Below are 26,688 nucleotides of genomic sequence, written 5' to 3' on the forward strand. Positions count from 1 at the left end.
AAACTCACAGTTATATTGGAGCGCGTCAGTGTTTGTTTTTGCAGTCTCAAGATGCAATCTATTTACTCATGTACATGGTTCATTTGGTTTTTCATCTTATTTCTAAGTGACTTTTAATGATAATTTCTCAAAATATTAATGGTTAAACCAATAACCGAACCGATATTTTAATAGTTCTATAACAACTTTAACATGTTAACGAATCAATAACTCATAAATCAAACTGATAAGCTTTTAAATCAAACCAAATTGATTAATATGCAACACTATTTATAACGACTAAAACATCTGATAGATTCAGAATTTAAAGTTACTAGATTAAAAAGGCGCGGGATTAGATTTATACCTTCCTCGGGTAGGGTGATTTTGGAGTGGTGAGGGAATAAAGGCATTAATTGGCATCCTTCTAGATTGATCTTAGCGCGGTAAACGCGGTTAGACTTTATCACTACCAATTCGAGAATCAAATACCTAAAAAAACTTTAAAATGAAGTCAATATATACAATATACACTTTCTCACAATTAGTTGTGTGATTCTCATAATAATAATAATAATAATAATAATAATAATAATAATTATTATTATTATTATTATTATAATAATAATAACCTGACTTCTATCATTTTTCTCGTGTGTATTAGCCCATGAATCTGACGTCATTGAGGACATTCAAATTTTATTTTTTTAAAAAAAGATTATATTAGGGCCAGAAGCATTACGTATAGTTTCCTCCGTTTTAAAAGTCCGCTATCAATTTCTACAAGTCCATTTATGTTTGGGAAACTTACATAAATAAACTATCCTAAAAAAAATATTTATCATTTATAACAATAACATTTTTTTCACTTGGTCACTTTTAATTCATTTACAGTACAAGTTGAATAAATATTACAAAGAACAATTTATTATTCAAATATAAAATATAAGTTTTAATGATGGATAATACATTTATCACACATTTTAATACACTTATAATACAATGTGTCAATTTTTTACCAAACAAACATAATAATTTTCAAAAAACAATTATAATACATATATGTTGCATACATAATTCACCTTTAATACATAGTACAGATTTAACATAATATTATTTTAAATAGTAATAAATAAAAATTATTGCTAAAATCAATAATTATTTATTAAAATGTATCAATTCATCTAATTTTTCCTTTGAGTTTTATGAGTTATAAGATTTTATATGTACCAGTATATATATTTGCCATAAATCCAAATTGGTCATGCACATGTTTTCTCCAGTTACAAGTTCCATAATATGTAGAAAATTTGCATGACATGCCTACTAATCGCAAAATATACATAATTAATTAAAAAAAACGTATTGAAAACATTTTTAAATTTGATAATATTATTCGCTTTTCCTTGTTCCAAAACATTTCATTATATTTATGCCTACTAGTTAGTACATGTTAGAATGTATGCCTTCACTTAAGCAGTATTGGACCAGGTCCCTTACTACACTAATAAATAAAACAGAAAGTTAAATGCAGTAAAATCAACACGATGATTTTACGTGGAAACCTCCTTGCTTAAGGGAGTAAAACCACGACCTGTCTCACAGGATTTTCAATCGTTTTTACTAATCTTCAAAAGCAAAAGTAAAACACGATTACACCAAATGTAAGAAAGAGTTATCAATCTTAATGTTAAGCAATAGTTCCTCTTGCTTAACAAGCCTAAGTAGAAAACTATCTACCCACTAAGTTATCCCACTTGGACAACCTAGACTTTTAACACTACACAACAATTCCTTTATAGATTAAGGAATGATTTACAGTTTACGAACAAGAGAATGTATTCCTAAACAACTATACGAAAAGCTCCAGAGATTGATGTTGTTGTTGGAATACTTCTGCCTTTGTTTTCTAGCAGCCTTTGCAAATGTTCTTGAAGAGGTTTCTCTCAAGTTGAAAAAACTCCACAAAATGTTTAGGAAAGTGCCTTTGATATGGTCAAGTCACTTTCCTACACTTCTTTGCCATTGGCTGGAAAAGTCACACTTTCTGACGCCATCGGGAAGTGTGCACCTACTTTATGTACCGTCTCCAGCTCGCGGTCAACTGGCTCGTCATCATGAGAGCCTGGTACTTCTACTAGGTCCCTGGGTTTGTTTCATCTGCACTACTCAAGTAAGAAACCTGCAATACTCAAGTAAGAAACTGGTACCTTTAAAAGGTCCCTAAGTTTGTCAAATCATCAAAACTACAAATAACAGTACGTATTGGTACTAACGAACGTACACAATCCTCTCTTTTTATGCAAACCTTATCTCAAACTTTTAGAATCACTACCTACCAAACTAATTAAAAAGGACTTTCATGACTAAAGACACTTTTATGTACTTATATATATAGTCACTTAGCTAATTGAAACATCGATTCATAACAATTAATTAATATTCGAGTTTTGAATATGAAGCAAGTATCAATGGAGATGAATAAAGGACCCTGGAGTTCCGATGAAGACTCTAAACTCATCCATTCCATCTCCATATTTGGACAAGGACGTTGGGATTCACTTGCTCACGTTGCCGGTATAGATATATCATGTTGTTAGAGAGATCACAAGCATACAGTGTATAATATTTTGTTTCTATTATCAAAAAATAATTACGTATATATTGATATATATAGGTTTAAAGCGTAGCTGTAAGAGTTGTAGACTAAGATGGTTGAATTATTTGCGGCCAAATTTACGACGAGGAAAAATAACTCCTCAAGAGCAGGTCCTTATTCTACTCCTTCATTTTCGCTTCGGAAATAGGTAAGTTAAGTACGTATAAAATATGTCATATAAATTGAATAAATGAAATAATTGTATTTTATAAAGGTTGAACACATATATAGATAGCAATTATTATTATTATTATTATTATTTAATATATAAAAAAAGATAGTGATATAGTCAATGATTTTTCAACCATGGGAGATAAGATATGGTAATAATTATTTCATTTTTTTTTCAAAAATAAAAAATCGATGGTCAAAAATAGCAGAGAATTTGCCTGGGAGAAGTTATAACGATGTTAAAAATTACTGGAGAACCAAAGTGCAAAAGCATGCAAAAGAGCTTCATTGCGAAATCAATAGTCAACAATTTCGACACTTCCTTCTCTATCAATGGATGCCTTCTCTGTTGGCTCAACAAATACCGACTTCTTCTTCTTCTTCATCTTATTTCGAATTAATCGTGACGGGGAATTATTCTCCTAACAATATCAATGCATATCTAAATGTTAATATCATTTCATCAACAGATTCATTCTTAAGGGAAGATGATAGTAATATTTGGAACAACTTGTCTAGTTTTGAGGATGGAATTAATATTCCTCGTGATTTTTCAACCCCTTCATATATGAAACTTCATAATTATTCATCTCATGATGAGGATGATCAGTACTACTTTCACAATTATTGGACAAGTGCAGAAATGCCAAGTTTGTATGAAATGGACCATTGGCTCTGATTACGAGTATACGTGAATCCAATGATGTCTTTATACAATATATATATATATATATATATATATATATATATATATATATATATATATATATAAAGAATTTACAAAATTATCTATAAAATATTTAATTAGTGAACCCTAACTAGTTAATTAGTTATCATTGTATTGTAATATTTACTTGAAATCATTATCAAAACTCATCGTATGAATTTTCTCTCACCTCTATTATAATGTATATATATGCATGCACACCCATCGCGTCAACATTTTTCCATGCATGTACGTACTATAGAATTAAAACGAACCTTTGTTTCATTGCCTCACTTTTAATTTAAGATGATTATATGATTTAAAAATCTATTTTTATCCCTAATTAAGTTAAGTGTCAAATTAAACTAAAAACATTTGAATTAGGATGGAGGAATTATAAAATAGCAACTTTCCTCACTACAAGCTCGATATAAGAAACTACTTCGATCGTTCCTTTTTAGTAGTCATTATAAGGTTTGACACAATGTTGAGAAAAAAATTAATAAAAAGTGTTTTTTGATGAATACATTTCTTATTAGTTCTTTAATATATATATATATATATATATATATATATATATATATATATATATATATATATGCCTCTTGATTCTAAAATTATAAACTTTAAGGATAAAGTTGAAAAAAGATAATTAACATCTTTTGATTATTTAAATGACAACTACTTTTGGTAACAGCTAAAAGGAACAAATGAAGTATAATATAGAATAATAACCTATAAGATAATATGAATTTCTTCGTTACCATTCATATGACATTCTTATTAAAAGTAGATGTTCTTCAATACTTATTATTTCATAAAAATCAATAATGACATACAGTTTCTTATTTTACCCTTAGGAGTTATTAGTTTAAAGATATGAATTTGACCAAACATAGGAAAACTAAATAATTAATTTATGTTCACGTCAATTTAACTAATCAAAATATATTAATTTATATTTATTTATTGAAAAAATGATTTCAAGATAACTAGAGTCGTCAAAATGAGCTTAACTCATGGGGCCCACCCTACCCAACCCGTTATTGGGGGTAGAATTGAGATAGGATTTTGAAACTCATTTAAAACTAGTGCTTATAAGCCCGATCCATATAAATTCTTGATCATTGATGCTTGACCGGGAAGAGGTCAAGGTCAGCTCATGTACCAAAACTATTTATTTAAGGGTAACTTACAAAAATCTCTCTAGTGTATGAGTTAATTACTTAAAGACACACTATGTTGTAATAATGTGAATCTTATGAAATTTGGATACGTCCAGATACATGTACTCAAAATTATGTTAATTTTTTCTAGATACATTCTATCTATGTGAATATTATGTATTTAAAATATATAGACAAATCTCTCGGCCCTTTTAAGGTTTAGCTGAGTTGAATATTCTTATGTCCTTCTAATTAAAAGATCGGCCTGTCCTAGCCCATTAAATTATCTGGCCCGCAAAGCTTGGGCCGAATGGATTGGGCCAACTATTTTTGACAACTTAGCTCTAAAAATAACACTAAATAAGAGTTAAGTAAACTTACCTAGTTTATAAGAATGTAAAACCTAAAATAGTGACATATAAATAGAAACTAAAAGGGCTAGTCAGGTAGCTACTACATGAGTGCTGCTCACCTTTGCTCTTGGCCGCCAAATTTGTACCCTCAACAGCTTCATCGGAGGCGGAAACCGAAGCTCTTCTATCAAAGCCCTCACTTGACAAACGTCGTATCACAAAATTCCCTTATCGATGGTTACTTCAAACACAGTCACATCCAACAAGCAGAATACCTGTTCGATCAAATGCCTCATAGAGATGTCATTTTTTGGAACACAAATGCTCTCTCTGGGTAGCGCAACGCCAACAAGCCGGAGAAAGTATACAACAGATGTGGAGAAATGAACAGATGTGGAGAAATAAGACCAATGAGCTCACTTTCACGGTATGTGTTAGCTCCTTCTTGCATTTTTTATTACAAACATTTGATCCCTCAGCTTCATTGTCTCGTGCTCTGTTTGGGGATAAGTCTCAATTTATTTGATGAGGGGTTATGTTGATTTGGATGATTACAGGGGTTTAGGTCGAGTTTTTGATGAAATTTTGGACAAAGATGTTATGTTGTTGAATGTTATATGAAGTTTGGGTGCACAAGTGTGGTACAAGAGCTTTTGGTCAAGGCAGAGCAAGGTGGGGTTCGTGGGTTTGTTTGAATTTGTTTGAACCCAGTAGTTTTTCGATAGTCTTAATCCTGGCTTTGCCTAAGAACAAGAAGCTTAATGAAGCTCGATTCATTTTTGATGATATGAGTGAGAAACATGTGGTTTCTTGGATAGCAATGATAAGAGGGTATGTGTAATATGGAGAGTTATGAAGACTTTGAAATTGTTTAAGTTGATATTGAACTTGAGTTCTCATCATAATCATTTTACATATTCAACTGTTTTAGATGCATGTGCAGGTTACTCTGCTGTTTTGGTAGGCAATCAAGTTCATGTGCATCTTGACGTAGTCTTGTTGACCTCCCTTGTTGACATGTATGCTAAATGTGCAGAAACAAAAGTTGCTTCCTGCATTTTTGAGTCCATCCCTTCAAGAAATTCGATCATTGGAGATTATGCAAACATGGGCTTGCAGAGAAGGCAATGCAAGAGTTTGAGAGGATGCTGAAGAGTGGTATCAGGTCTTGGGATATTGCTAGCATCATATGGTTTGCACTCATGTCTAGAACTCGGAGAGATTGCAGCAAATGGTATCTACACATTGGAGCACAACCATCCTGCAGTATACTTAGGTGCTTTCAAAAATCCACGGAGACAAAGGAGTGTGCAGTGACATAACTAGTTTCGAACTTTGGATAACTTGATGAAGAAATGGCGTGCTACAAAGCAGAAGGCTGGTAGAATGTCTGTCTACTATGAGGCAAGTGGTTTTCTACATAACACTTTCCTTATGAAATTATTAAAAATCTATACATTTTTAAGTTTTTCCTTTTTAGTATCTTAATTTTTATGCCCAATAGAACATAAACTTTTAGAAACCAAATCATATGGGATATAGCATGTAAGTTCTTGTGCCAAAAAACTTTTATCAAATTTGATCATTTTTCTCTTATAAATATACCTTTAACTGTCAAGGTTTTGAATTGAATTTAAAAGATTCGATATTCTATTTATTTGTTTGAATTTGAATCATGATAGTTCATAGATACACTCACTTCATTAGTTGTTGATTTACATTATTTGATGCTCATTAAGAATTATTACTATATTGATATGTAGTCAAGAGTTATTTATCATCAGACATGAGGTCGATCAGAATTGCAATTTTTGGAAATATTTTTTCTTTTATTACTACTGTATATAAGGAAAAATATCTAATTTTGTAGTTTGCACATTATTTTTCTTGTCTCTTTTATTCAGATTGAAATTTGTAAGATCATACATATTTGATAAATTTTAAAAACTTTAAGGAATTTTTATATGCTACTCAAAATGATGTTGTCATGAAAAGGATTATACAATCCTACAAAGTGTATTCATATATTGAGATTACTTAACTTGTTACAAATAATATTTTACTTTAAGACATTATTGTAAGCATAAATTTAATGCACATTAGGATCTTAGACTATAATTTACTCATAGGCATTATACAAACATGTCTGAATACATTATTGTGGAAAGTGATTTTTACAATAATGTCTTTAGGTATGTTTCTATAATGCCTCTCAGTAAATTATTTTGTCTAAAATACTGACATGCATTAGGTTATTGCTTACAATATATAATATCTTAAGACAAAATATTATTTGTAACAAATTTAATAATATTTTCATATAAATTGAAGACTTAATATATGAATGTACTTTGTAGGATCATTGTAAACTTTTTCATGAAAACATAATTTCTAGTAGCATACAATTTCTTTTAAAGTTCTTAAAATTTATTAGATATTCTAGGTCTTACTGATTTCTTTTTGAATAAAAGGACAAGATATTTAATGTTTAGACTACAAAAGTGGTGTCTTCCTTGTATATAGGAGTAGTAATAAGAGAAAAATTATTTCCAAAAAGTAGCAATCCCGATTCATGCATGATAATAAATCACTTGTGATTATATAATTTTTTTAATGAGTATCAAACAATGTGATTTAGCAACTAATGAACTGAATTTGTCTAAATTGAATATCTAACTTTTTTTAAATTTACTAAAAGCTTTGACAACTAAAGTTATACTTATAAAAGCAAAAATGGTCAAATTTTATTTTTTTACAATGGTAAAAGATCAATTTATCCTGAGTTATACTATAATTTAAGATTATTCTATCATTATCTAAATAATTCAAATATATTTTGGTAGAACTATCTAAATAGTAGGGTTTACAAAAGACTCATAATTTACTCCTTTGCTCAATAGATGAGTCATTCGATTCCTCTCCCAGTTGCATTTAAGATCTGCACTACACAAGAATACTAGAAGAATGCATATTGACTTCTAATGAGTCGAGATTGATTTCAACAGGGGGAAAGATTGTATTGAATAGCTAGCCATGAGCCTTGTAGGGCTTTGAGCTCTTCCATTATGGGCCTTGACATTGAATCCAGGGGCCAATCCCCTCTATGATTTCTAATAATGCCATTGATTTCTTCAATACTAGAGCTGAACTTGACAGAACCATCAGTGTTAAGCATGTAAGTCTCAAGAGGAGCAGAGTTCCAATTGACTAAGATTGTATATGGTTGTCCTTTAGGTATGGATATTTGGTCGATGAGAAGATGGTACTCAATGACTTAGAGGTTTCCTTTTCATTTTGTTTAATAAGTTTTTATTCCTTTAAAACCAAATATTCCAAAAAAAGAAAAAGAAAAGAAAAAGCATGAAATTCCAAGAGAGCATAACATTATAGGGTTCCTTTGGTTCCTATTTTTAGAGACTGATGGACTTTTGCAGGCATTTTGATGTACTATATAATGTGAAAGGGGATATGCTTCCTAGAGAAACCCTAGCTAGCATAGTTCTGCTATCCATGTTGAGGAACTTGTTTTGTTGTTCATATTGTCAATAATTTGTTGGGAGTCACTATTGTCAGCCTTCATTTGGAAATATGTTTCCTTATATTTTACTATATAAGGAAGGAAATTCAATTCTATAGTCCACTCATGAATTTTTTTGTTCTTTTTTATTCAAATTGAAATTTGTAAAACCTTGCATATTAAATAGATTATACACTACTAAAAATGATATTGTCATGAAAAAATTTTCTAATGATCCTACGAAGTACATTCATGTATAGTGTTTTTAGTTTAAAATGAAAATATTACTTAACTTGTTTCAAATAATGTTTACCTCAAGACTTTATCACAAGTATAAACTTAAAAGCACATCATCATCTTAGACAAGATAATTTGCTGAGAGGCGTTATAGATATATACATCAAGATATTATCTTGGAGAGTGACTTCTATGCCTCCTTCTCGTAGTGGTAATCACAATTATCGGCGGCGAAAAATTGTTGAGAATTATACAATAACCATAGTGAGTGGAAGAAGAACCAATCTATAAAAGAAATAATTAATACATCAATATGCCTTTTAACTTAACCTCAACTCATATTTATGCACTCTAACTTTGGATGTGCACAAGTAAACATTTAAATTTGTATAAAGTTGAACAAGTACGAGTTCTACATGACACAATACATGTAGAAAAAATATGTCTATTTGTTCAGCTTTATTGAAGTTTAAGTATTTACTTGTACATAAGTAAAGTTTGTGGGTATAAATTTCAGTTGAGACCAAATTAAAAGACATATTTATTTATCGACAACGCCTTTATACATTGGTCCTCCTTCAACTCACTAGGGTTATCATATAATTCTCTACACTATTTTTTGCCGCCGACAATTGTGATAACATAAGACTAGGACAAGGAGGTGTAAAAATAACTGTCCACGATAATATCTTCAGGCAATCTATAACGTCTCTCAATAAATTATATTTTCTAAGATCTTGACGTGCATTTTAAATTTGTGCTTACAATAAAGTTTATCTTGGCGTTAGATGTTTTAACTTTTAAGTTTTGACCAAAATTTGGAATTGCCTAACATTTTTTGCATACTTGCTCATATGAGAATTTCGTCAGCGTAGTTGGCTTTGGAAGGTAATCTTTTACCAAATAGGATGGTTAGTTTAGGTTTTGAGGCTTCCATTTTTAGTTTGTGTTGTTAGGCGTTTTAACTTTTAAGTTTTTGCCATAGACGTCAGAATTCTGGATCACCAAAAAAGATCATGGACTATAGCAAATGAAAATCAACAAAATTAGGGATTTATTTGTTTTGAGACTAGTTTTACCTTAAAAATGAGCCATTTTCCGTCATGTCCAAATAACTCCATTGATTACGTCTTAGCGGACATGCACAAAAAATTGGGCAAAAAAGATGTCGAAATTCAGGATCACCAAAATTTAATGAACAATTGTACAAGAAAATTGTCAAAAGGGGTTTACCTGCTTTGGGGCTCGTTTGACCTTGAAAATGAGTTGCTTTGGCCATCAGAGCCAACTGACTCTATAGCTAACGTCTTAACAGACATCCACAAAAAACTTGAGCAGAAAAAACGTTAGAATTCTATAACACACATATGTCGGCAAATTTGAGCAAAAAAAACGTCAGAATTCTGGATCATTGAAGATCCATGGACTATAACATACGAAAATTGGCAAATTGGGTGGTTTACCAAATGCGAGACTCGTTGACCTTTATAATGGGCCGTTTTAGCCGTCAGGACCAACTAGCTCCATACCTAACGTCTTAACAAACGTCCACAAAAAATTTGCACAAAAAAGCCGTATAAATTCTGTATCACCAAAAAACACCATGGTCTGTAGCAAAAGAAAATAGACAAATAAGGGGTTCACGTGTTCCAGGGATCGTTTGACTTTCAAAATGAGTCATTTTGGGCGTTAGAGTCAAAAGACTGAATAGATAAAATTTTAACGGACATTCACAAAAATTTTGAGAAAAAAAGCCGTCGAAATTTGTAATCATAAAAAATTCATCGACTATAGAAATGAAAATCGACATAGCTAACTGGCTCCCCCCATGTTTTGGTCGAATAGAAGAGAGGCCCCCTATGTTTTGATCGTCAAGGTCAACTGATTCCATAACTAACGTCTTAATAGACGTCCACAAAAAATATGGGCAAAAAAGACGTCGAAATTCTAGAACACAAAAAATTAATGGACTATAGTACACAAAAATCAGCAAAATTGGGGGTTTATATTTTCTAATGCTTGTTTGACCTTCAAAATAAGTCATTTTGGCCGTCAGGGCCAATTGAATCCATAGCTAACGTCTTAACAAACGTCCAAAAAATATTTGGGGAAAAAATTATCAAAATTCTAAATCACCAAAATAGATCGTGGACTATAGCCCATGAATTTTTTTGATACGAAAATAAAGAAACAAAATGACCAATTTTTTATGGACGTTTGTCAAGACCTTTGAAATGGAACCAGTTCGTCTCGCAGGTAAAACTGGTGCATTTTTAAGTTCAAACGAGCCCTAAGCAGACAAAGACAGATTTTATTGATTTTCGTGTGCTATATCTTACAGATTTTTTTTATCTATAAATCCCAAAATAAAATGACTGAAATTTTACATGGACGTTTGTCAAGACATTAGAAATGAAACAAGTTCATCTAGCGAAGAAAAAAGGTACATTTTCAAGTTCAAACGAGCCCAAAGAAGGCAAAGACAAATTTTAACGAATTTCTTGTCCTATAGTATATAGATTTTTTCATCTGGAAATACCGAAATAAAATGAATGAAATTTTTCATGGAAGTCTATAAAAAATTTAGAAATGGAACCATTTAGTAACGCGGGGAATATGGTGTATTTTCAAGTTTAAACGAGACCCAAAATAGACAAATACATTTTTATCAATTTTCGTGTGATATAGCCAATTGATTTTTTTCTTTGGAAATCTCAAAACAAAATTGTCAAAAAATTTCATGGACGTCCATTAAGACTTTAGAAATGGAACCAGTTCTCTCGGCTGGAAAAATGGTGCATTTTCATATTCAAACGAGCCACAAAGCAGGCAAAGATGGATTTTACTGATTTTCATGTGATATATATCCCATGAATATTTTTTTTATTCGGAAATCCCAAAATAAAATGACCAAAATTTTACATGGACATTTTTTCAAGACCTTAGAAATGGAACAAGTTCGTCTAGCGGAGAAAAATGGTGCATTTTCAAGTTTAAGCGAGCCTAAAGCAGGCAAAGACTTATTTTAACGATTTTTCTGTGCTATAGCATATAGATTTTTTTTAATACAGAAATCACGAAATAAAATGACCGAATTATTTCATGGATGTCTGGTAAGACCTTAGAAAGGAATTAGTTAGTACTCCGGGAAAAAATGGTGTATTTTCAAGTTCAAAAGAGTCTCAGAGCAGGTAAAGGCAAAATTTACCAATTTTCGCGTGCTATAGCCAATTGATTTTTTTTCTTCGGAAATCCCTAAACAAAATTGACAAAAATTTTCACGGACGTTTGTTAAGACCTTAGAAATGGAACAGTTCTCGCTGGAAAAAATGGTGCATTTTCAAGTTCAAATGAGTCTCAAAGTACACAAAGACAGATTTTACTAATTTTTTTTTGTATATAGCCCATGATTTTTTTAATTTGAAAATCCTGAAACAAAATGACCGAAAATTTTTATCAACGTTTGTTAAGACCTTAGAAATCAAACGAGTTCCTTCTAGGAGAAAATGGTGTATTTTCAAGTTCAAACAAGCCCAATGCAGGCAAAGACAGGTTTTTCCAATTTTCATGTTCTATACAAAATGAACTTTTTTAGATCTGGAAATTTCAAAAAAATGACCAAAATTTTTCACGGATGTCTCTTAAGACCTTAGAAATGGAACCAGTTCATTACACAGAGAAAAATGGTGCATTTTGAAGTTCAAACGATCCCCAAAGCAGACAAAGATAAATTTTATCATCTTTCACATGTTATAGCCCATGCATTTTTTTTGATTCGTAAATCCCAAAAAAATGGCTGAAATTTTATATGGACGTCTGTTAAGACCTTAGAAATAGAACTACTTCGTTCTGCGGGGAAAAATATTATATTTTCAAGCAAAAGAGCCAAAATAGACAAAAATAGATTTTACTGATTTTTGTTTGCTATTGTCCACAAATTCTTTTTATTCGTAAGTCCCGAGATAAAAGGTCTAGAATTTTTCAAGGACGTTCGTTAAGAATATAAAAATGGAACAAATTCATTGCGCGGGAAAAATGGTTCATTTTAAAGCTAAACGAGCCCATAAGATGACAAAAATAGATTTTATCGTTTTTCGTGTGCTATAGAATATGAATTTTTTTAACTAAAAATTGCCAAAAAAAAGGACAAAATTTTTCATGGATGTCCGTTTAGACCTTAGAAATGAAACCAGTTGTTCCGCGGGAAAAAATGGTCCATTTTTAAGATCAAAGGTAGTTTTGACTAATTTTCGTGTACTATAGTGCAAAGATTTTTTTTTATCTGAAAATCCCGAAATAAAATGACCAAAATTTTTCATGGACGTCCATTTTTACCTTAGAAATCGAACTAGCTAATCTCACGGGAATAAATGGAGAATTTCCAAGTTGAAACAAGCTCCAAAGCAAGAAAAGATAGATTTTTCCGATTTTCGTGTGCAACCCATGAATTTTATTTCCTAGAAATCCTGAAAGAAAATGGTTAAAAAATTTCATGTATGTCCGTAAACACCTTAGAAATGAAACAAGTTCATCCCACGGGAAAAAATATTTCATTTTCAAGTTCAAACGAGCTTTAAAAATAGGGAAAGACACATTTTAACGATTTTCTATGCTTTAGCCAATGAATTTTTATTGATTGGAAAATCCTGAAACAAAATGACTAAAATTTTTCATAGACGTTCTTTAAGACCTGAGAAATTGAACAAGCTTGTTTTGCACGAAAAACTGGTTCATTTTCAAGTTCAAACGAGTATCAAAGAAGAAAAAGACAGATTTAACCAATTTTCGTGTGTTATGGCCCATGAATTTCTTTTATTTATATAACTAGAGAAAAAAATGATCAAATTTTTCATGGACGTCCGTTAGGACCTTAGAAATAGAAAAAGTTCGTCCCGCCGAGAAAAATAAGACATTTTCAAGTTCAAACGAGCTTCAAACCATGTAAAGATACAAATTTTATCAATTTTCGTGTGGTATAGCACAATGCTTTTTTTATCTGAAAATGTAAAAAAAATGGCCAAATTTTTTCAAGAGCGTCTTTTAAGACCCTAAAAATAGTTCATTTTCACGTTTAAACGAGTCTCAAAGCAGGCTAAGACAAATTTTATCGATTTTCTTTTGCTATAGTCGATAAATTTTTTAATCTAAAAATCTTAAAACATAATGACTGAAATTAATCATGGAAGTCCTTTAAGATCTTAGAAATGGAACCAGTTCGTTCCGTGGGGAAAATGGTGCATTTTCATGTTAAAACGAACCGCAAGCAGATTCAGCCAAATTTTACCGATTTTCTTTTGTTATAACTCTTTGACTTATTTTTTATCTGGAAATCCAAAAATAGAATGACCAAAATTATTTATGGACGACCATTAACATCTTAGAAATGGAACTAGTTCATTTCGAGGGTAAAATTGTGCATTTTCATGTTCAAATGTCCCCAATGAAGGAAAAACAGATTTTATCAATTTTTGTGTGCTAAAACACATGAAATTTTTTTATCCAGAAATTACAAAGCAAAATGGCCGAAATTTTACATGGACGTGTGTTTAAGACCTTAGAAGTGGAACCAGTTTGTCCCATGGGGAAAATTATGCATACAAGTTCAAGTTAGTCTTAAAATAGGCAAAGATAGATTTTATCGATTTAAATATGCTATAGCCAATGAATTTCTTTTATCCAGATATCCTAAAATAAAATGACCGAATTTTTTCATGTACGTCCGTTATGACCTTAGAAATTAAATCAGTTTGTCGCGCGGAGAAGAATTGTGTATTTTTAAATTCAAACGAGCCCCAAAGAAGACAAAGACAGATTTTACCGATCATCGTATTATATAGACCATGATATTTTTTATCCGGAAATTTAAAAATGAAATAGCCAAAAAATGTCATGGACGTTCATTAAGACCTTAGAAATGGAATCAATTTGAAAGTTTAAAAGATCTCCAAATCAAGCAAAGATAGATATTATCAATTTTTGTGTGCTATTAGCAAATGATTTTTTTTAGATCTGGAATTCCCGGAACAAAATCACCAAAATATTTCATGGACGTCTGTTAAGACCTTAGAGATTGAAACCGTTTATCGCGCAGGGAAAAATGGTGCATTTTCAAGTTCAAACGAGTCCCAAAGCAGGCAAAGTCATATTTTATCGATTTTGATGTGCTATTATCCATGAATTTTTTTATCTTGAAATGCCGAAACAAAAATTATCGTAATTTTTCCTCGACTTCTGTTAACACCTAAGAAATGGTATAGGTTCATCGCGCGAGAAAACATGGTGCATTATTCAGGTTCAAACGAGCCCTAAAACAGACAATGACATATTTTACCGATTTTCATATGCTATAGCCATTGGATTTCTTGATTTGAATCTTCTAAAAAAATGACATAAAGTTTTAAATAGACTTCCGTTAAGACATTAAAAATGGAATCACTTTGTACGATAGGTAAATATGGTGACGAGCCTGAAAGAAGGTAAAGACGAATTTTACCGATTTTCGTGTGCAATTGTCAATAGATTTTTTTATCCGGAAATCCAGAAACAAAATGACCTAAGTTTTTCATGGACGTCCCTTCATACCTTAGAAAAGAAACTAATTTTCCGCGCGGGAAAAAATAGTGCATTTTGAAGTTCAAATGAGACTCAAAGATGACAATGACAGATTTTACTAATTTTTATTAGAGCCGTCAATATGGGGTAAGCCCGTTGAGCCGGCCTGGCTTAACCAATGATTTAATAGGGCCGGGCTAAGATTTTTGGATTCCAATTAAAAAAGGGCTTTTTAGCCCGGCCTGAATAAGTCTGCTCATTTGGGGGGCTTGAGAAATATCGGTAGGGGCAGCCTGTGGGCCAATAAAATTAATTAAAAAATATAATACAATATCAAAATTTAAAAATAAAGAGAGTCCAAAATCAAAACAATTAGGTTAATATTTCTATTTAAATATTTATACTTTTAGTTCAAATTGTTTTAATAAATATCAAGGAAAATGCACAAGTACTCCCTAGACTATGACCAAAATCGCAGAGACACACCGTTACTAAACTAAGGTCCTATTACCCCCTGATTTTTTTTTTGTAATTTTATACACCTTTTGTCTTATCTGGCACTCTATGTGACTCCACGCAATTGAGTCGCGTCGGAGATATTTGGATGGCACGTAAGCCAAAGAGGTACACAAAATTACCAAAAAAAAAGTTCAGGGGGGTAATACAACCTTAGTGAGGTGTGTCTTTGGGATTTTGGTCATAGTCTTGGGGGTACTTGTGCATTTTCCCCCTAAATATTATAAAGATAATTTTATTTTTGAATTTGATTAACAAGTAGTGACATTAAGTTCTAATTTGTTTCTATTAAGATTAAAATGTCTGAATTTTAATACGCATTTAAATATTAAGATGTGCATTAAGATATATATGTGTAAATCTGAATAAACATCTGAATATTAAAATATTGTCTTTAAATCTGAACACTAAATTATTGGGACAGTTTGTTTTCAATATATGAATGCACATATGAAATTAAATGTTATATCAATAAATATTGGGATAATGCCCAAGTACCCCCTGAACCTATGCCCGAAATCTCAGAGACACACTTATACTATACTAAGGTCCTATTACCCCCCTGAACTTATTTTATTAATAATTTTTTACCCCTTTTTAGCTTATGTGGCACTATCTTGTGGGCCCAACGATGGTTGACTTTTTTTTTCGAACTAGTGCCACGTAGGCTAAAAGGGGGTAGAAAAATACATATAAAATAAGTTCAGGGGGGTAATAGGACCTTAGTATAGTATAAGTGTGTCTCTGAGATTTCGGGTATAGGTTGAGGAGGTACTTGGGTATTTTCCCATAAATATTATCAAAACCTTGTTAGTAAAATGGATTTTTTTCATATAAAATAATATTTTGAACATTTTTTACCGTAACAAGGTAATATGATGTATCTTTTAAGAACTCAACATCAAGTTACATCATTAATATGACTATTTTTTGCACTCAAAATACTTTGAGAATCTAATATAATGCAATTTAAAATAGTTTATATAGAGTAGTAAATATATATTTTAGGAAAATATTTTATTTTATTTTATTTTAGAAATTTTTTATTGTTATCGATCAAATAACTAATACTTTCTTATTTTTTAAAATCGTGTTAAATATTATATCATGGGAGTGCTTATCAATTCAAATATATTGATTAATTTATGAAAGTAAAAGATGTATATTAAGTTAACATGGATAAAGAAAATTATAATGACAAGCATGTAATTAAATATTAGTTAAATAAGAAAATAACTTTTATGAGTTGTTATGATTAAGATGAATTAAGATAGGAGTCTTATTTTTTAGTCTAAATATTGTTAAGGTGTGTTACATATCTGATTCATTCAGATATATCCAGACCCATTAAGAACTGAATCTGAATAATTAAGATCCAGTTCTTAAAAACAAATACACTTAATGAGACAAATCTGAATGATTAAGATTCAAACCCCATTAAGTTCAAACAAATGAGTCCTAACATAATGTAATATTGTTTTGTTGATATTTATAATAATATTTTTAAATTATAATTTATAATTTATAATTTATAATTTAATTTAATAATTATAAAAAATATATTTTTTTAAAAAGTGGGCTGGCTCGGCAAGCCTGTAGGCCACGTACTTGTAGGCTGGGTTGATCATTGTCTGGCCCACATCAAAAATGGGCTAGCCCGACCTGACCCGTAAAATATCAATGCTTGTATGGGTTAGCCCGGATGGGGTGGACTAGCCCATATTGACAGCTCTAATTTTCGTGTGTGATATTCTATGGATTTTTTTCATCCAGAAAACACGAAACAATATAGATAAAATTTTTCATTGACGTCCGTTAAGATCGTAGAAATAGAATTAATTTGTCTCACGGAGAAAAATGATGCATTTTTAAGTTCAAACGAGCCCCACAGAAGATAAAGACAAATTTTACCGATTTTCTTGTGCTAAACCCATTCATACTTTTAAAATTCTTAAATTCTGAAATGAAATGGCTGAAATTTTTCATGGACATTCGTTAAGATCTTAGAAATGGAACTAGTTCATCCTAGGGGAAAATGGTGCATTTCAAATTCATGGACGTTTGTTAAAACCTTAGAAATTGAACAAGTTCATCCCACGGGAAAAAAATGTTACAATTTCAAGTTCGAACGAGCTCCAAAGCAGGCAAAGACAGATTTTATTGATTTTCGTGTTTATAACCCATAATTTTTATAAGGAAATTTTGAAACAAAATTGCCGAAATTTTTCATGGACTTCCGTTAAGACATTAGAAATTGAACAAGTTTTTCCCGTAGATAAAATGATGCATTTTCTAATTCAAACGAATTTCTAAGAAAGCAAAGACAAATTTTACCGATTTTTGTGTGCATAGCCCATGGGTCATTTTTTATTTGGAAATCACAAAATAAAATTGTCAAAATTATACATGGACATCCGTTTAGACCTATGAAGTCGAAACAGTTCGTCTCACGGAGAAAAATGGTGCATATTAAAGTTCAAATGAGTTTCAAAGCAGACAAATAGAGATTTTACTGATCATGTGCTATAGCCTGTGGATTTTTTTCATCCGAAAATCTCAAAACAAAATGACCGAAAATTTTGGTTGTCCGCTAAGACCTTAGAAATGAAACCAGTTTGTCCCGAGGGGGAAAATTTGTGCATTTTAAAATTCAAACAAACCCAAAGTAGGCGAAAGCAGATTTACATATTTTTGTGTGCAATAGCCCATAGATTTTTTTCATCCAAAAATTTTGAAATAAAATTGCCGAAATTTTCATGGACGTCCATTAAGACCTTATAAATTGAACAAGTTCGAATTGTAGGGGAAAAATAATTTATTTTCAAGTTCAAACGAATCCCAAAAGTAGACAAAGACAAATTTACCGATTTTTATGTGCTATTGCCTATGAATGTTTTTATATCCGGAAATTTCGAAATGAAATTGTACAAATTATTCATAGACATTCTTTTAGAACTTAGAAATAAATCCAGTTTATCCTTCGGGGAAAATGGTGTATTTTTAGATTCAAACTAGCCCAAAAGCAGACAATGACAAATTTTAGTTATTTTCATGTGTTATAGCACATGAATTCTTTTATGAGGAAATCCAGAAATAAATGACCAAAATTATTCATAAATGTACGTTAATACCTTAGAAATTGAACCAGTTCGTCCTGCGGGGAATAAATATGCATTTTCAAGTTCAAACGAGCGCCAAAGAAGGCAAATGCAGATTGAACTGATTTTCGTGTGCTATACCATGAACTGTTTTTTATTCGGAAAATCCAAAACAAAATGGCATCATTTTTTATGGACGGTCCTTAGGACCTTAGAAATGGAACCACTTCATCCCGCTTAGAAAAATGGTGCAGTTTAAATTCAAGCGAGCTCTAAAACGCGCAAAATAAATTTTACCGATTTTTGTGTGCTGTAACCCATAAATTTTTTTGATCATAAAATATTAAAACAAACGGCCAAAATTTTTCATGAACGTCCAATAAAACCTTAGAAATGGAACCAGTTCGTCCCGCCGGGAAAAATGATCTATTTTCAAGTTATAACAAACCCCAAAGTAGGTAGAGGTAGATTTTTACCAATTTTCGTGTGCTATATAGCCCATGAATTTTTCTATTCGAAAATTCAAAAATAAAATGTTTAAAATTTTTCATGGACGTCCTTTAGGACCTTAGAAATGGAACAGGTTCGTCACTCGAGGAAAAATGGTGCATTTTAAAGTTCAAACGAGCCCGAAAGCATGCGAAGGAAGATTTTACCGATATTTGTCTGATATACCTATGGATATTTTTTAGTTCAAAAATTCTTAAACAAAATAGCAAAAAATCTTAATGGACATCAATTAACACCTTAGAAATGGACAAGTTCAGCCCGCGGGGGTAAATTGGTGCATAATCAAGTTTAAACGAGTCCAAAATAGGTAAAGTCTAATTTAATCGATTTTCATTTACTCTAGCCCATGAATTTTTTTTATCCATAAACCCTGAAACAAAATGGCCGAAATTTTTCATGGACGTCCCATAAGACCTTAGAAATGGAACCAGTTCGTCCCAGCGGGAAAATGGTGCATTTCATGTTCAAACGATCCCCTAAGAAGGCAAGAAATTTTTTATCGATTTTAGAGTGCTATTGCCCTGAATTTTTTTTTTATCAAGAAATTCCTAAACAAATTTGACAAAAATTTTCATGGATGCCTGTTAATACATTTGAAATTGAACAAGTTTGTCTTGCGGGAAAAAACAATGCATATTCAAGTTTAATCGAACAAGTTTGTGCCGAGAGGAAAAATGGTGTATTTTTAAGTTCAAGAGCCTCACATATTTTACCAATTTTCGATTGCTATAGTCCATAATTTTTTTTATCCAAAAATCTCAAAAATAAAATGGCTGGTATCTTTCATAAACGTCCGTTAAGACCTTATAAATGAAACCAATTTGTCCCTCAGGAAAAATGGTGCATTTTTAAGTTCAAACGAGCCATAAAGCAGGCAGAAAGATTTTACCAATTTTTTTGTGCTATAACCCATTACTTTTTAGGTTCAAAATATCAAAATAAAATAGCCGAATTTATATATGGACGTCCATTAAAACTTTATAAATAAAACCAGTTTGTACCGCGGAAAAAAATGGTGCATTTTCTTTTGCTATAGCCCATAGATTTTTTTGATCTAGAATAACAAAACAAAATGGCCAAAATGTTTCATGGACTTTCGTTAAGACATTAGAAATGGAACCAGTTCGTCCTGCGAGGAAAAATGGTGAATTTTCAAGTTTAAACGAGCTTCAAAGCAGGCAAAAATAAATTTTACCAATTTTCATTCGCAATAGTCCATGTATTTTATTATATCAGGAAGTTCCAAAACAAAATGACCAAAATTTTCATGGACGTCTGTTAAAATCTTATGCATTTTCAAGCTCAAACGAGCCCCAAAGTAGACAAAGACAGATTTTACAAATTTTCTTTTTCTACTTTCCATGATTTTTTTTAATCTTCAAATCTCGAATTGAATGACCAAAATATTTCTTGAACGTCCGTTAAGATTTTAGAAATGGAACCAGTTCGTCCTGTAGGGAAAAATGGTTTTTTTTCAAGTTCAAACGAGCCCCTAAGAAGGCAAAGGCAGATTTTTATAGAATTTGATGTGCTATACCCCATGGTTTATTTTGATCGAGAAATACCGATATAGAAGGACCAAGAATTCTAATGGACATCCTTTAAGACTATAGAAATATAAAAAGTTCATCTCGAGGGGAAAAATGGTGCATTTTCAAGTTCAAACGAGCCCAAAGAAAATAAAGGCAAATTTTACCTATTTTCAAGTGTTATAGCTTATGAATTTTTTTATTCGGAAATACTAAAAATGAATGGATGAAATTTTTCATGGATGTCCGTTTAGACCTCAGAAATGGAACTAGGGTGTTCCGTGGGAAAATAATGCGTTTTCAAGTTCAAACGAGTCCCAAAGCAGGCAAAGACAGGTTTTGTCGTGTTTTGTGTGCTATAACCCATGAATTTTTTTAATCTAGAAATCCCAAAATAGAATGACCCAAATTTTTCATGGACTTCTTTAAGACCATAGAAATGGAACCGCATTGAAAAATGGTGCATTCTAAAGCGCAAACGAGCCCAAAGCAAGAAAATGCACATATTTCTGATTTTCTGTGCTATAGACCGTGAATTTTTTTATCTTGAAATCCCAAAATAAAATGACCTAAATTTTAAATGGAAAGCCGTTAAGAACTTAAAAATGGAACATGTTTGTCCCCGCGGGGTAAAATGGTGCATTTTCAAGTTCAAACGAGCCCCAAACTAACAATGACAGATTTTACCAATTTTCATGTGCTATAGCTCATGAATATTTTTTTATCTTGAATTCTTAAACAAAATGGCTGAAATTTATCATGAACGTCTGTTAAGACCATAAAAATAGAATCAGTTCGTCCCGCAGAAAAAAATGGTGCAGTTTCAAGTTCAAATAAGCCCAAAAGCTGACAAAGGCAGATTTACCGATTTACATGTTCCACACTCCATGAATTCTTTTTAATTTGGAAATCACGAAATAAATAGACCGAAAATTTTCATCTAGATACTTTAAGATATTAGAAATGGAACCAGTTCGTTCCGTGGGAAAAATGGTATTTTCTTAAGTTCAATGGAGCCCCAAAGCAGGGAAAGGTAGATTTTACCGATTTTCGTGTACTATAGCCAATGAATTTTAATTGATCCTGAAATCCCAAAACAAAATAGCTGATATTTTTCATTAACGTCCATTAAAACCTTAGAAATGGAAACAGTTTGTCCCGCGGGGAAAATGGTGCATTTTCTAATTCAAACGAGTCCCAAAGCAAGCAAAGACAAATTTTACAAATTTTCATGTTCATAGATTCTTTTTGATCCGGAAGTCCAAAATAAAATTGTTGAAATTTTTCATAGACATTTTTTAAGACTTTAGAAATGAAACAAATTCGTTCCGGAGGGAAAAATGCATTTTCATGTTCAAACGAGCCCCAAAAAAGGCAAAGGTAGATTTTATCATTTTTCGTGATCTACAACTCATAAGAAATTTTATCTGAAAATCCCAAAATAAAAATGCTAGAAATTTCACGGATGTCAATTAAGATCTTAAAAATGGAACCAGTTCGTCCCGCGGGATAAAGTGGTGCATTTTTATGTTCTAACGAACCCCAAAGTAGGGTAAGGTAGATTTTACAGATTTACGTTTGCTATAGGCAAACTTTTTTATCCGAAAATTTAAAAAAAATGGCTGAAATTTGTTATGGATGTCTGTTAAAATTTAGAAATAAACTAGTTCATCCCGCATGAAAAAAATTGTGCATTTATAAGTTCAAACAAGCCTCACAGCAGACAAAGGTAAATTTTATCAATTTTTGTGTGATATAACCCATGAATTTTTTTAATCCAGAAATCCCAAAACAAATTGACCATAATTTTTCATGAACGTCCGTTAGAACCTTAGAAATGGAACCAGTTCGTCCCGGGGGGAAAATGAAGCATTTTCAAATTCAAACAAGCCCCAAAGATGACGAAGGCATATTTGATCGATTTTCGTGTTTTACAGCCATGAATACTTTTAATTGCGAAATGCCAAAATAAAATGAAAAAAAAATTTCATGGACATCCGTTAAGATATTAGAAATGGAACCAGTTTGTCTCGTAAAGAAAAATAGTATATTTCCAAGTTCAATAGATCTCTAAAGCAGGCAAAGACAAAGTTTATCGATTTTTGTGTGCTTTACCCTTTGATTTTATTTATCCAAAAATCCCAAAACAAAATGGCTGAACTTTTACATGAACGTCCGTTAAGATTTTAGAAATGGAGTCAATTCATCCCATGGGAAAAAATGGTGCATTTTCAAGTTCAGACAAGCCCAAAGTAGGCAAAGACATATTTTTTTGATTTTATTGATGATAGATTTTTTTATCCAGAAGTTCCAAAAGAAAATTGCCAAAAATTTTCATGGACATCCGTTAAGACCTTAGAAATAGAAAGAGTTCACCCTGAAGGGAAAATGGTGGCTTTTCATGTTCAAACGAGCCCAAAGTTAACAAAGATAGATTTTATCGATCTTCGTGTGCTATAGCTCATAGATTTTTTGATCCAAAAGTCCCAAAACAAACTGGCCGAAAAATTTCATGGATGTCCGTTTAGACCTTAGAAATTGAATAAGTTTGTCCCGCAGTGAAAATGGTGCATTTAAGGTTCAAACGAGCCCAAAGCAGACACAGGTAGATTTTATTGATTTTTGTGTGCTATTGCCCATGAATTTTTTTAATTTGGAAACCTCGAAATAAAGTTACCAAAATTTTTCGTGGATGTCGTTAAGACCTTAGAAATTGAAGCAGTTTGTCCCATGGGGAAAATTATGCATTTTCAAGTTTACAAGAGCCCAAAGTAGGGAAAGAGAGATTTTTACCTATTTTTTGTTCTATATCCATGTGTGTTAAATCCCCAAACAAAATGACGGAAATTTTTAAAGAACGTCTATTAATACCTTAGAGTCGAAACCAATTCATTAAGCGGGGAAAAAGGTGCATTTTCAAGTTCATACGAGCCCCAAAGAAGGCAAAAACAGATTTTACCGATTTTTGTATGCTATAACCTTTTTTTGGGGGGGCGGGGGGGGGGGGGCTTGTTTGACCTTGAAAATGGGTCATTTTAGACTTCAGGGCCAATTGGATCCAAAACTAATATCTTAAAAACGACCAAAAAAAATTGGACAAAAACAATATCGGATATCCTGATTATTAAAAATCCATATACTATCGTACACGAAAATCGATAATGTGCTATTTACATGTATCGGGGATCATTTGACCATGAAAATGGATCGTTTTGGTTGTCAAAGACAACTTGCTCCTTATATAACGTTTTAATGGATGTCCATGAAAAGTTTGAGCTTAACAGACGTTGGAATTCTTTATCGCCAAAAAGCCATGGACTATAGCACATGAAAATGGGTAAAATAGGGGATTTGCATGCTCCAGTGCTTGTTTGACCTTCAAAATGAGCAGTTTTGGCAGAAAGGAACAACTGGCTTTATATATAACGTCTTAACAAATGTGCACAAAAAAATTGAGCAAAAAAGACGTCAAAATTTTGTATCACCAAAAATCCATGGACATAGTACACGTAAAAAGGCAATATGGGTTTACCTTCTCCGGGGCTCGTTTGACATTTAAATTGGTCGTTTTGCCCGTTAGTGACAACATGCTTCATAGCTTACGTCTTAAAGGACGTCCATGAAAAATTTGAGCAAAACAGACGTCATAATTTTGGATCGCCAAAAATCCAAGGACTAGAGTATATGAAAATTGACAAAAATGTGGGGTTTACCTGCCTAGGGGCTTGTTTGACCTTTAAAATAAGTTGTTTTGGTCGTCAGGGACAACAAGCTCCATCGCTGACGTCTTAAAGGTCGTCCACAATAAATTTGGGCAAAAAGGATGACAAAATTCTGGATCACCAAAAAAGATTGTAGACGGTAACAAACGAAAATTGGCAAAATGAGGGTTTACCTGCTTCGGGGTTCATTTGACCTTCAAAATGAGCCGTTCTGGTAGTCATGGTAAACTTTATTAACTGATAACATCTTTACTATGTCCATAAAAAATTTGGGCAAAAAAGATATTGAAATTTCGGATAAGCGAAAATCCATGAACTATTTTGCATGAAAATTGACAAAATGGGGTTTACTTGCTTCGGGTCTAGTTTAACTTTTAAAATGGATTATTTTTGCTGTCAGGGCCAGCTAGATCCATAGATAACGTCTTAACTGACGTTAAAAAAAAATTGAGCAACAAAAAATGTCAAAATTTTTTATCACTCAAAAAATCTATGGACTATAGTACACAAAAATCAGCAAAATACAGAGTTTAATTGCTCTAGGGCTCGTTTAACCATCAAAATGGGTCATTTTGATCTTCAGGGCAAAAAATATGTCGGAGTTGTGGATCACCAAAAAAAGTGGATTATAGCAAACAGAAATGAGAAAAATTAGGGGTTTAGCTGCTTCGGGGCTCATTTGAACTTTAAAATGGGTTCTTTTGACCGTCATGACTAACTAGCTCCATTAATAATGCCTTAACGGATGTCCATTAAAAAAATAGGGCAAAAAAGATATGAAATTCCGGATCACCGAAATCCATAGAGTATAGTACACAAAAATCATCAAAAGAAGGTTTACCTGCTTCAGCGATCGTTTGACCTTGAAAATGGGCCATTTTGATCATCAGGGCAAACTGACTCGATAACTAACGCCTTAACGGTCGTCGCGATTTCGGATCACCAAAAATTCATGGGCTCTAGCACACGAAAATAAGCTAAACATGGGATTTACCTGCTCTAGGGCTCTTTTGGCTTTCAACATGGGTCGTTTTGACCGTCAAGGACAACTGGCTCCATAGCTAACATCTTAACGGACTTCAACAAAAAATATGGGCAAAAACTACTTAGGAATTTTGAATCACCAAAAATTTTGTGCACTAAGGCAAACAAAAATCGGCAAAATGAGGGATTTATCTGCTGCAGGCTAATTTGTCTTTTAATATGGGTCATTTTAACCGTCAGTGACAAGTTTCTCCATGGATGACGTCTTAACGGAAGTCCGCCAAAAACTTGGGAAAAAAATGTCAAAATTCTGAATCTCAAATAATCTATGAACTATAGTACACAAAATTAGTAAAATGGGGTGTACCTGCTTCGGGGTTCGATTGACCGTGAAATTTGATCGTTTTGGCCATCAATGTAACCTTGATCTATAGTTAATGTCTTAACAGACATTAACAAAAAATTTGAGCAAAAAAGATGTCGAAATTCTGGATCACGAAAAATCCATAGCTTATATCACAAGAAAATTGGCAAAAAAGGGATTTACCTACTCTGGGCCTTTATTGAACGTCAAAATGGATCATTTTGACCATCATGTCCAGCTGGATCCTTAAATAACGTCTTAATGAACATCCAGAAAATTTTTTGGCAAAAAGAAGGTCAAAATTAGCAAAATGGGATTTACTTGATTCGGGGCTCGTTTGACCTTAAAAATGAGACGTTTTGACCGTCAGGGAAACCTGGATCCATAAGTAGCGTCTTAGCAAACATCCACGAAAATTAGCAAAATGGAATTTACTTGATTCGGGGCTCGTTTGACCTTAAAAATGAGACGTTTTAACCGTCAGGGAAACCTGGATCCATAAGTAGCGTCTTAGCAAACGTCCACGAAAAATCATAGCGAAAAAGACGTCAGAATTCTGAATCACTAAAAATCTATAGACTATAGGACACAAAAATTGGTAAATTGGGGGATTTACCTGCTACAA

General features: G+C 32.1%; 1 long non-coding RNA gene across 1 annotated transcript; it reads left to right on the forward strand.

Annotated features, from left to right (window-relative positions):
• Positions 1–5,071: 5,071 nt before the first annotated feature.
• Positions 5,072–8,682, forward strand: LOC101264632 (uncharacterized). Its single transcript, XR_011221632.1, has 3 exons — positions 5,072–5,461; positions 6,071–6,438; positions 8,040–8,682. It is a non-coding gene; the product is annotated as an uncharacterized lncRNA (long non-coding RNA).
• Positions 8,683–26,688: the final 18,006 nt, after the last annotated feature.

The sequence above is a fragment of the Solanum lycopersicum genome, chromosome 6 (assembly GCF_036512215.1).
Source record: "Solanum lycopersicum chromosome 6, SLM_r2.1".
Lineage (NCBI taxonomy): Eukaryota > Viridiplantae > Streptophyta > Magnoliopsida > Solanales > Solanaceae > Solanum > Solanum lycopersicum.